This window comes from Pseudorca crassidens, chromosome X (assembly GCF_039906515.1).
Source record: "Pseudorca crassidens isolate mPseCra1 chromosome X, mPseCra1.hap1, whole genome shotgun sequence".
Classification (NCBI taxonomy): domain Eukaryota; kingdom Metazoa; phylum Chordata; class Mammalia; order Artiodactyla; family Delphinidae; genus Pseudorca; species Pseudorca crassidens.
The window spans coordinates 71,177,264-71,189,572 of NC_090317.1; positions in this window are offsets into that span (position 1 = coordinate 71,177,264).

Genomic DNA, 12,309 nt, shown 5'->3' on the forward strand with positions numbered 1-12,309 from the left:
TTAGTGAATGACAGGAAGAACAATAGCAGGGGCCAGATCACAAAGGGCTTCCTGTGCCAGGTAGAGGAGGCTAGACTTAATCCTGCAGGTAAGGAGCCATCAAAGACTTTTTTTTTTTTTCTTTTTGCGGTACGCGGGCCTCTCACTGTTGTGGCCTCTCCCGTTGCGAAGCACAGGCTCCGGACGCTCAGGCTCAGCGGCCATGGCTCACGGGCCCAGCCGCTCCGCGGCATGTGGGATCTTCCCGGACAGGGGCACAAACCCGTGTCCCCCACATCGACAGGCGGACTCTCAACCACTGCGCCACCAGGGAAGCCCCATCAAAAACTTTTAGCCAAAGAGTGGCTTGATCAGATTTGCATTTTAAAAACATCGTTGTAGCCGCTGGGACAACAGAAATGAGCCTGCTGAGGCCCAGCTCCAAAGTGGCTGACAAGCCTCTGTTTACTCCTGATGGATTGAGTCCTAGTGCCTTCCTCTCTCAGCCTGCCCACAGTGCCTTTCTTACTTGGTGAGGGGGGGGATGGGGGGAGGTAATGAAAAGACTTTACTTTATTTTTGGCAGTAGACGCTTGAAGTACAAACATTCAAACAATAAGATAATGGTTCCCTCATAACCCCATACTCAACAATCACCACTGTTAGCAGTTTGGAGTTTATATCTCCAGACTTTTTTCATTTAGTCCATAAATTTTTATTGAGCACCTACTATGTACCATGCAGCATGCCAGGCACTGGGGTTATATCTGTGGACAAAACAGACAACAATCCCTGACCCCAGGGAGCTGGCATTATGCATATATGACCATTTGACTTTTTTTTTTACATGAATGAAATCATCCTTTCTGTTAACCTGACTTTTCTCACTTTGTTATATGCCATGGACAGCTTTCCATATCAATCCACAAAGAACTACCATATTATCTTTTACGACATATTTCAGACATACCAAAAAATCTGGATACCATAAAGTGGTCACATTATATGGATGCTCCAAAATTTGTTTAACTTGTCCCCTAATGCTGAACATTCAGAATGCTCTCATTTTTCCTTACAAATAAAAACACTGCACAACAAAAAAACTACTAGAGCTAATAAACAAATTCAGCAAAGTTGCAGGGTACAAGGTAAACGAGCAAAAATCAGTGTGTTTCTATATCCGGGAACAACCTGAAAAGGAAATTAAGAAAATTCTATTTACAATAGCATCCAAAAGAATAAAATAGTTAGAAATAAACCTAGCCAAAGGGGTGAAAGACTTGTATATCGAAAACTACAAAATGTTACTGAAAGAAAATGACACAAGTAAATGAAAGACATATGTGTTCATATTGGAAGACTTAATTTTGCTACAGTGTCACTACTACCCAGAGTTATCCACAGATTCAATGTAATCACAATGACCTTTTTGCAGAAATAAAAAAATCCATCCTGAAATTTATATGGAATCTCAAGCAACCACAAATAGCCAAAACAATCTTGAAAAAGAAGAACAAAGTTGGGGCGTCCCTGGTGGCACAGTGGTTAAGAATCGGCCTGCCAATGCAGGGGACACAGGTTCAAGCCCTGGTCCGGGAAGATCCCACATGCCGCGGAGCAACTAAGCCTGTGTGCCACAACTACTGAGTCTGCGTACCACAACTACTGAAACCCCTGCACCTAGAGCCCATGCTCCACAACGAGAGAAGCCACCTCAATGAGAAGCCAGTGCACCACAATGAAGAGTAGCCCCCACTTACCACAACTAGAGAAAGCCCACGCACAGCAACAAACACCCAACACAGCCAAAGATAAAAATAAATAGACTAATTAATTTAAAAAAAGAACAGGACTCACTGTTCCTGATTTCAAAGCTTACTACAAAGCTACAGTAATCAAAACAGTACGTTAATGGCACGAGTATAGACATACAGACCACTGGAACAGAATTGAAAGTAGAGAAATAAACCCACACATTTATGGCCAACTGATTTTGGACAAAGGTGCCAAATCTATTCAATGGGGAAAGAATAGTCTCTTCAACAAAGGGTACTGCAAAAAATTAAAATATTAAAAAATAAACCACAAAGTTGGACCTCTACCTCACACCATAAATAAAGATCAACTCCAACTGGATCATAGGGGACTTCCCTGGTTGTGCAGTGGTTGGGAATCCTCCTGCCAATTCAGGGGACATGGGTTCGATCCCTGGTCCGGGAGGATCCCACATGCCACGGAGCAACTAAGCCCATGCACCACAACTACTTAGCCTGCACTCTAGAGCCCACGAACCACAACTGCTGAAGCCTGCATGCCTGGAGCCCGTGCTCTGCAACAAGAGAGGCCACCGCAGTGAGAAGTTCGCACACCACAATGAAGAGTAGCCCCCGCTCGCAGCAACTAGAGAAAGCCCACGAGCAGCTACAAAGACCCAACACAGCCATAAAAAAATTAATTTATTTTCTTTTTAAAAGTAGATCATAGACCTAAATGTAAGAGCTAAAACCATGAAACTCTTAGAAGAAAACATAGGGGTAAGTCTTCATGACCTTGGGTTTGGCAATGGATTCTTAGATATGACACCAAATGCAGAAGCAGCAAGAGGAAAAATAGATAAATTGGACTTTTTCGAAATTAAATACTTTTGCTGCTGCAAAGGACGTTATCAAGAAAGTGAGAAGACAACCCACAGAATGGGTTAAGATATTTTCAAATCATATATCTGATAAAGATCTAGTATCCAGAATGTATAAAAAACTCAGCAGCAAAAAGACACACAGCCCAGTTTAAAAATGGGCAAATAACTTGTTTAACCATTTCTCCAAAGACACAAAAATGGACAATGAGCAGATGAAAAGATGTTCAAATCATTAGTCATTAGGGAAATGCAAATCGAAACCACAATGAGTTGCCAGTTTATTCCTATTTGGATGGCTATAATAAAAATAAAACAGAAAATAAAAAGAGTCTATGAAGATATGGAGAAATTGGAACCCTCATATATTGCTATGGGAATGAAAAATGGTGCAGCCACTGTGGAAAACTGTTTGGCAGTCCCTCAACCAGTTAAACATAAAATTACCATATGACCCACCAATTCTAGTCCTAGGTATATGCCCCAAAAGAATTGAAAATGGATGTTCAAATACTTGTACATGAATATTCATAGAAGCAGTCTTCATAATAGCCAAAAGGTGGAAATGACTAAAGCGTCCATCAATAGATGAATGAATGAAAATATTGTGGCATATGCATACAGTGGAATATATTCAGCTGTAAAAAAGGAATGAAGTACAGATACATGTTACAGTACTCAAAAACATCATGCTAAGTAAAAGAAGCCAGACACCAAAAGTTGCATAGTGTATGATTCCATTTGTATGAAACATCCAGAATAAGCAAAAGCATAAAGACAGAAAGCAGATTGGTTGTTGTCTGGGCAGAGGGGGAAATGGGGAGTAACTGTTTAATGGGCATGGATTTTATTTTGAGGTAATAAAAGTGTTTTGAAACTAGGCAGGGGTGATGATTGCACAACATTGTGAATATACCAAATGCCATTGAGTTATTGACTTAAAAATGGCTAATTTTATGTTATGTGAATTTTGCCTCAAAGAAAAATTATTGCAATGAAGATCGTCTCACTTACACCCTTGCATATTTGTTGTATTATTTCCTTATGATACCTTTGTTGAAATGGAACTGCTGGATCAAAGGGCGTGGACATTGGGCTTCCCTGGTGGCGCAGTGGTTGAGAATCTGCCTGCTAATGCAGGGGACACGGGTTTGAGCCCTGGTCTGGGAAGATCCCACATGCCGCGGAGCAACTAGGCCCGTGAGCCGCAACTACTGAGCCTGCGCATCTGGAGCCTGTGCTCCGCAACAAGAGAGGCCGCAATAGTGAGAGGCCCGCACACTGCGATGAAGAGTGGCCCCTGCTTGCCACAACTAGAGAAAGTCCTCGCACAGAAACGAAGACCCAACACAGCAAAAATAAATTAATTAATTAATAAACTCCTACCCCCAATATCTAAAAAAAAACACGTGGACATTAAATACAAACAAAACAGATGATGGATTTTGATCCCCAGAAGTGTTCATTGTTTGAATTTTGGTTGCTGTGATTTTATTAGTGAGATTGGACAAGTTTTTATATGCTTAGCAGTAAGTTATTAACTATCTGTCTCTTCCATTACACTCAAGACCTTTCCCACCTGTTCATGTCAGCACTCCTGACTGGCACATGGTAGGACTTTAGTCGTAGTGGTGAGGAGCTGAAGGGAAAGCAGTGACTGTCAGCTCTTCCTGGTTCCCCCAGGTGCCAAGGCTAGCTCTCGACGTCCAGTGCAGTTCTAACACACATTCCCCCAGAAGTCACCTAAACGCTGTTGGGATTCACACTGTGAGTGGCATGGAGGGCATGGGTTTGTATTAGTTGGAAATGGAGATAAAGACAGAATAAGGGTGAGAATGAGGGTTAAACTGCGAGGTGGGAATAATGTTTACATGTGTCTGTGAATGGAGACAAACAGAAGAGAAACCACCAAAATCACAGCTATATACTGGGGGCAGGGGGTGTCATTTGTCAAGGCCTTCTCCAGTCTTCCCTGGCTGGCTTCTCTGCCAGGCTTGTGGCCGCTGCCCTGAAGCTTTCCTGCCAGACTGGACTTCCTCCTCTGAAGGCACCTGTCAGCTCCATGGCGTGGTCCTGGGGTCACCAGCCTAGAAGGCGGGAGAGAGGGGCAAATGCCATCCTTCCAACCCTACCCACTCTGTCCCTGAGTTACTGGGCTCTCCTCTACCAGCCTTCATCTGATTTTCACTCATATTCTTTTCTCCTTTGAGGAATATTCTGCAGAATCTGTTTCATATTCCACTCCTGAGCCCATGTGGCTAATCTCTGCCCCATCTCACTTCTGACTCTCCTGCCACTTCTCTCTCCCACACCCAGAAGTTGGACTCTCCAGCTCAGCCATTCCTTCATTCAGCAGATATTTATTGATAGCCTGCTATGTGCCAGGCAGTATACTAGTCATCAGAGATACAGAAGTGAACAAAACACAAAAATCCCTACACTTGTGGAATGTGCATGGTAGCTGGACAGACAGAACAAATATAATATGGCAAGTGGTGATGAGTCCTATGCAGAAAAATAAAGCAAGGTAAGAGTTGAGAGTGACAGGATTGCTGTTTTAGATAGGGTGCCCAGGGAAGGCCCATGTGAAGAGGTGACATTGAGCCAAGACCTGAATGCAGTGAGGTGACAAGCCATGTGGCTCCCCTGTAAAGTGTTCCAGGCAGAGGGAACGGCAAATGCAAAGTGCCTGAGACAGGAACCACCTTGTCACATGTGGAAAACATCAAGGCCAGTGCTCCGGAAGCGAAGGGGATTGGGGGGAGGAAAGAGTGCAGAGAAGTAGGAGGGCCCAGGTCCTACAGGCGCTGTAAGGACCTCGACCTTTGCCCCTGGGGGAGATGGAGCACTGTTTGAGCCTCCTGAGTAGAGAAGGACGGGATCCCTCTGGCTGCTGTGTGGAGAACAGACTGGAGGGCATGGGGGAGCAAAGAGACCAGTCAGGAAGCTGCAGCAGTGATCTAGGTAAGAGATGACAGTGGCTATATATGTATAACTGAATCACTTTGGTGTGCACTTGAAATTAACACAGCACTGTAAATTAACTCTACTTCAATTTTTTTTAATTAAAAATGAGAGACAGAGAGAGAGAGATGACAGTGGCTTGGACCAGAGTGGTGGCTGTGGAAGTGGTGAGAAGTGGTTTGGCTCCTGGATGTACTTTAAAGAGACAGCTGACAATCTGCTTATCAGCTGAACATAGGGTGAGAGAGAAAGACAAGGTTTAGGGCCTGAGAAACTGAGTGAACAGTGGTGCCATTTACTGAGCTTGGGAAGCTGGTGTGGGTGGGGGTGGGATGGGAGACGGGGGATCAAGTGCCTTACTGGCCTGAGTTCAGGAGAAAGGACTGGGATCTCTCCTGGAAGCTTAGGGCTCAGCTCAATTGCTTGCTGCTGGGGGTGGAGGGTGGATGGAGAAAATGGAGGCAATGCACATGGTTTACTGAGTAACAAACTGTACCAGGCTCCACGTATAATCTGCCCGCGCCACCTTCAGTGAGCACATCAAGGCTGAATTTCTTAACGTGGCATCCTTACTGACCCCATCCTGTGCTGCTCTCCTAGTTCCCATTAATGCCTTTGCACATGCTGTCCCCAGCACCTGGTGAATGCTGGCCCTCTGCTCAGATGTCATCTCTTCTTATCTCCCGCTTGATTTGATCTGTCTGCTTTTCTATCTCCCCCACTGTATTGGGAACTCCTTGAGGGCCAAATTGGCACCGTGGTCCCCTCTGAGGCCTTGGTGACCAAAACGGGGACGAGCAGGGGCTCAGCTCATGTCTGTGGCCTGAAGGAACAACTATGTAGGAATAGCAGCAGCCCTGAGCCCACCCCGATGGGTCGGGAGGCTTGACTTCCCACACAGGCATATGTGACAATGAGGAAAACAGGGCCAAGGAGGTGAAGTCAAGCTTGGAACTGGACTTGGATTGGAAGTCTGACTCCATCCCCCAAGCAGCAGGGAACAGGGGTCAGAGAAGAGTAATTACTCACATGTGTACAGCACTTGAGAGTTTATAGCCACAGACATTATCTCATTCAACCCTGGCACAGCCTCATGAGGTAGGTATTCTTACTTTTCCCACTTTACATGGAAGGAAACTGAGGCTCAACGAGCTAAAGTCACTTGCCCAAGGTCACACAGCTAGGAAGTGGCAGCCTCAGTTCTTGAACAAAGGTCAATCTGATGGCAGAGCCCCGGGCTCTGGACCTCAGACTAAGTCAGGCCTCGAGCTGGCTGGGAAGGTGACCAGTCGGGTCTGCACAGCCGTTTCCCCCTCCCTATCTGTCCCTCCTGTGTACCAAGCTGGTGGCAGTATGAATTGGCATTTACCCATCCCCTCAGACCAGGCGAGGCCAGGGCCAGACAGCCTGGGATTCAGATGCAGCAGGGATCATCCAGAGTCGAGACTCCAAAGGTATCACTTGGTAGAAGTTTGAAGAAAATGCAAAGAGGCTATGGGAACCTTCCTTCCTCTTCCCAAGGAAGGCTTCAGGGGTGAGCCCCATCAGGCTGGCTGAGAGTCTGTCCCAGCCCAAAGCCCCTTCTTTCTGGTTGGGCGCGGGGCCCAGAGAGTTCTTGGCTGGCAGCAGCTGGGCCCTTGCACCTGTGGGTCTGGCTCCCCTGCTTCACAAACACACGCCCCCACCAAGCTCGGTGCTGCTTCCAGATGGCCGGTCACTTATGCCTTCACCCCACTTTGGGCCTTTCTCTTTCTCATTTGATTTCTTTTCCTTGCCTTGTTTTCTTCCCAGGCATTCACCCTCTTGCTCTTTTGCTCTCTCCTTCTCTCTCCGCTGAATACATTTCTTTCTGCTCAGTCTGTCTGTCTCTTTTCCTCTGACTCTAACCAGGTAGCAATGCAGTGCTAGCTTCCTCCTCTGTAACAGTGTGAGGTTCAGATGAGGTCATCTTTCCAGGCCCCACTGGCTCTGACATTCAGTTTTGAGGAAAGGCAAGAACCTTGGGGTGGGGGGTAGCTAGAGAGCAAGAAAGGGAGATAGAAGCAGGCAGAACTGGATTCAAATCCCAACATCCTCATTTGCTAGCTGTGTGACCTCAGCAAGGTTGCCTCATCTCTCTGAGCCTCCTTCTGTAAAATGGGATTGATAATAATAGCGATGACTCAGTGGGGGAGAAGGGGCTGTGAATCAACCCTGCTCACGGGTGGGAAAGTCCTTTAGGAACTATAAGGGGCAGGTCCCAGCAGACATTATGTTACTTAGCAGACAGTGAGGCCCACTGGTCCCTAGCAGAGGCTCTGGGGCCTGGTTTGAATCTTCAGGCCAAAACTAACAGGGTGTAGGACACAGGCAAGCTGCCTAACATCTCTGTGCCTCAATTTTCCTATCAGAAAAATAGAGATGAGGTAACAATAGTAGTCGCCCAGCACCTCAGGTTGTTGGCGGGGATTCGAGGAGAGAATAAATATGGAACACTAAGAACAGTGAGGGTCTGTCACCTAGTTAAGTGCCCAGGAAACGTTACCACTGATGTTTTTCATCAGAGCTGGGAGGGATAAAACTCTCCTGAGGTGGCATTCTTTTTTTTTTTTTTTTTTTTTTTTTGCGGTATGCGGGCCTCTCACTGTTGTGGCCTCTCCCGTTGTGAGGCACAGGCTCCGGACGCGCAGGCTCAGCGGCCATGGCCCACGGGCCCAACCGCTCCACGGCACGTGGGATCTTCCCGGACCGGGGCACGAACCCGCGTCCCCTGCATCGGCAGGCGGACTCTCAACCGCTGCGCCACCAGGGAAGCCCCTGAGGTGGCATTCTTAGGGGTGCTAGGCCACTGCAGGAACATCAGCCATGTGCTCATCCAGGCTCATCCCTTTGCAGGGCTTCCGAATATGTTTGTTCAGATCATACCCCACACAGGGACCCCTGAAATTCAGCCTGTGTTCCTCCTGCAAAGCCGCGTGCCCCGGGGTGAGGGTTGTGTAAATCCCAGAGGGAGCAGCACCTGTTACTACTTGGTCCTCCCAGAGGAGGTGCCTTTTTGTGATTGGCACAAGGAACCTGGATGTGCTGGCGGAGGGCATCGTCTCAGTGTGGAGCCAGCAGAGGGACCTTGGGTCACTGGGCCTGTGGTCCTCTCCTCGTGGCTGGCAGCAGAGTCTGCACCCTGACCCCCTGAGCTACCTTAGATCCTCCATCTGTCTCCAGCTCTGATTGCTGATCTCCAAAAGGATAAGCATCTGTGGCTGTGGGGATCCAGGGAAACCTTTCCAGTCCCCCAGGTTGTACATGTGAGATGCACCCTAACCACATTCACACAGCCATGTTTGTCTGAGCCAACCCCAGAGGCAATCAGGGAAGTCTCCCAAGCTGGGAGACTTCTCCATGCCAGCAGGGCTCTGACTAGAGGATTGTGGGGTCCATGATGGATCATGAGTGGAAGTCTGAGGTCTCAGATGCGATTGAATGTTGGGAGGCTGGGAAAGCAGGACCCCAGAGCCCAAGAGAGACAAGGGCAGGGTAGTACTCCCAGCACAGACATGAGATTGGGGGCCAAGGGGCTGCCACATCACTTCAGGGCTCAGGTGAGGGGAGCAGTTTCAGCCTGATGCTGCAGGAATCAAGGCCAGACTAAAATGGCCTCACCTTCTGAAGGATGAAGTCAGCTGTGCTGTCCTAAAAGTGGCGGGTGGCAGAAAAGAGAGAGTACACAAGACCCCAAAGACTTGTGTTCTAGAAGCTGAAGTGAATCGAGGGAAGGCCTGGTATGTTGAGGCCCAGCCAAAATGTATTTAGCAAAGTAAGATGAGGCCCCTGTCACTCCGTGGCATGGGGAAATTTATGGACTGAGATCCCTTCACAGCGCCCTTTAGGGATTTGAAGCCTGTAGCACGACTGTGCTGGGCTCTAGGGTCTGCGGTGAGCAGAGGAAAGGAGCACTGCAGTGAAGCACCAGTGTCCTGCGCCTGAGGAGAAAGCCCCTCTCTGTGCTTGCGGAGAGACGCAGGGGAACGTTCCCCCCAGTTTGGCCGAAAGTCATCCTGCCAATTGCTCTTTCTGACACAACCTCACACTTTCTTTCCAGTCCTATATTCCTGGCTGTGTGCAAGCTATTTCCACTTGGATGTTCTGCCAACAGCTTAAACTAAACATGCTTAAAGCAGAGTTTCTCTTCCCCCACAAAAACCTCACACCTTCCCAAGGCCTCCAGCTTCACTGCTGTCACCCAAACAGCCCAGGGCCTGGCTGGCCCAGCTGTGTCTCTTTCTCCCCGACATCAGCACCTTTCTCCCTCCCTGCCTTTGAACCTTGTGCTTTTCCCTAGATAATATTTTTCAGAGTCGTCTTTGCCATCCTCGGGCTGCAGCCCTCTCCCAACCCGCACCTCATCCCTGGAGACTCCTGCCGCATACCTTAACTGGGCTCCCCCCTCAAGGGTCTCTCTCTCAAGCTGGGCCACGAATACCTTCTGCCCCACACACATTGACCACCAACTGCAGTGGGAGAGGCCGAGCATCCGTTCTAGAAGCAAGAAGAGCATAGACACCGATAACAGAGGAGCAGGGAGCCTAGAGGGAGAGTTTGGCCTTAGGGGTGAGTCCCACTCTGTTGTGCATCTCAGCTCCGCTGCTTACTAGTTTTGCAATCTTGGGCCTGTTATTTCACCTCTCTGGGCTCAGTGCCTTTCTCTCTAAAATGGGGTGATAGTGCTGACTTCCTAGGCCTCTTGTGAAGTTAAATGCCAGGAGGGAGCACAGAGAAGGGGCATATACTGGAATGACATCCCCAAAGCCTGAAGTGGGCGGAGCCATGAAGGATGTGAGAGGCTGGGTGGCCGAAGCTGTTTGCATATATTTGAGGTTTTCCCATTATGTACAAATAACAGGAAATCAAGTAGGGAATCAATTCGACTGGCCCCAGTTGTTGGCCCTTTCCAAACTTCCCCACCCCCCTGTGTAAACAGGAAACCAAGGCTACAATCTCTGAAGCTGACTGGAGTGCCCAAGGATGCCCTGTTATCTCCCTGCTCTCTTCTGTTTTCTGTTTCTCAAGGCCATTTCCCCAGGACTAATCTTGTTCCCTGTTCCCCTCTTCTTCTTCATCCTCTCTTCTTTTCAATTCTCCTCCTTTTTTTTTCTTTTAACACAGGAGCAGAAGCGAGTGCGGGTCCAAGCCCGCTGGCCTGGGGCAGAGGAATGCGACCGCTCCCTCGGCGCGGGGCAGCCAGGCCCAGGCGCTCACTCAGGCTGGCAGCGGCAGGCGAGGCGCTGGGGAGGCTCCGGCACCTTGCTCCGAGGGGCTGGAAAGCGCTACAGACGTTAGCTCATCACTCCCTGGCAGAGGCTAACCGGTCTGCTATTCTCACTAGCATCTTCCAGATGGGGAAATGGAGGCACAACCGCACTCGGTGTGGTTGCAGACTTGCAGGATCCCAAGGGGGCTTCTGGGCAGGGTCTCCAGATGAAATAAGGGGAGAGAGGCCACCCTGACTTCCCAAATGGACTTGTAGTCCTTGAGATCCTACAGGAGAAGGAAGAATACAGGAAAGAACTGTGATCCAGACTGCAGTATCTGGAGGGGGCACGAAGGAAGGATGGGAGGCGGTGGCTAGGACTGACCATCTCCTGAGCCCCTCACACATGATGGGGTCCCCAAACAGCTGCAGCTTCACTCACCAGCCCATTAGGAATGACTCACCACTCCTACTGCATTTACGATGTTTGCCCCACCCATTACCTCTGGAGTAAGAGACAGCAGGGATAAAGTCTGCATGACCAGACACCAAAGGGTCTTTCTATGATGCCGGTGGGTTATGATGTTTTCCTCCTGGTGCTTTTCTGTTATTTCCAATTTCTGTGCAGGGAACAATTATGACATTTATCGCCAGACGAAATGTTAATTTTTTAAAATTGTTATAAAGAAGCAGCAACTGGGATGTGGTGGGGAGCCCTGGGCTTGGAGTGAGGAGCCCCAAGTCAAGCCTACTGTCTCACTTCCCAACTGTGTGACAGGTTGGGCAAGTGACTTCACCTCTTGAAAACCTCTGGTTTTCTACAAAATGGAGATAATCAACCCCACAGGGTTGGCATAAGATTATAAGATAATGGATGTGAAAATGCTTTTTAAAAAGTATTTATGGAACTTTTCAAACATAATCACAAGTAAACATTATAATGAAGGCCCATGTACCCCTCTTCAACAATTATCATCGCATTTTTTTCTATATCCCCATCCACTTTTCTCCCATCCCCACTGGAATATTTTAAAGCAAATCCCAGACATGCCCTTTTTTCCCATAAATACTTCAGTATTGAATTCTTTTTTACATTTTTCATAACTAAAAGATAATACATGATAGCTGTAAAAAATTTGGAAAATGAAGAAATCCTGTATAAAAGAGAAAACAGTACAGCTGAAACTAACACAACATTGTAAATCAACTATACTCCAATAAAATTTTTTTTAAAAAGAGAGAAAACAAAAATCACCCATAACCCTACCACCCAGAGACAACCACATTTTGGAGTCGTCTATTATTTATTCTATGCACACCCACATATATATACATTTTTAACAAAAGTGGGATCCTACTGTATATGCCATTCGTAAGTATTCATTTTATTTTAACTATAAAAGTAATAAAATCATATTAAAGAAGAATCATAATCCTTTACCACTTAATATAAAAACTGTTAATATTTTAATACATTTCCTTCCCATTTTTTTCAATTTACAGC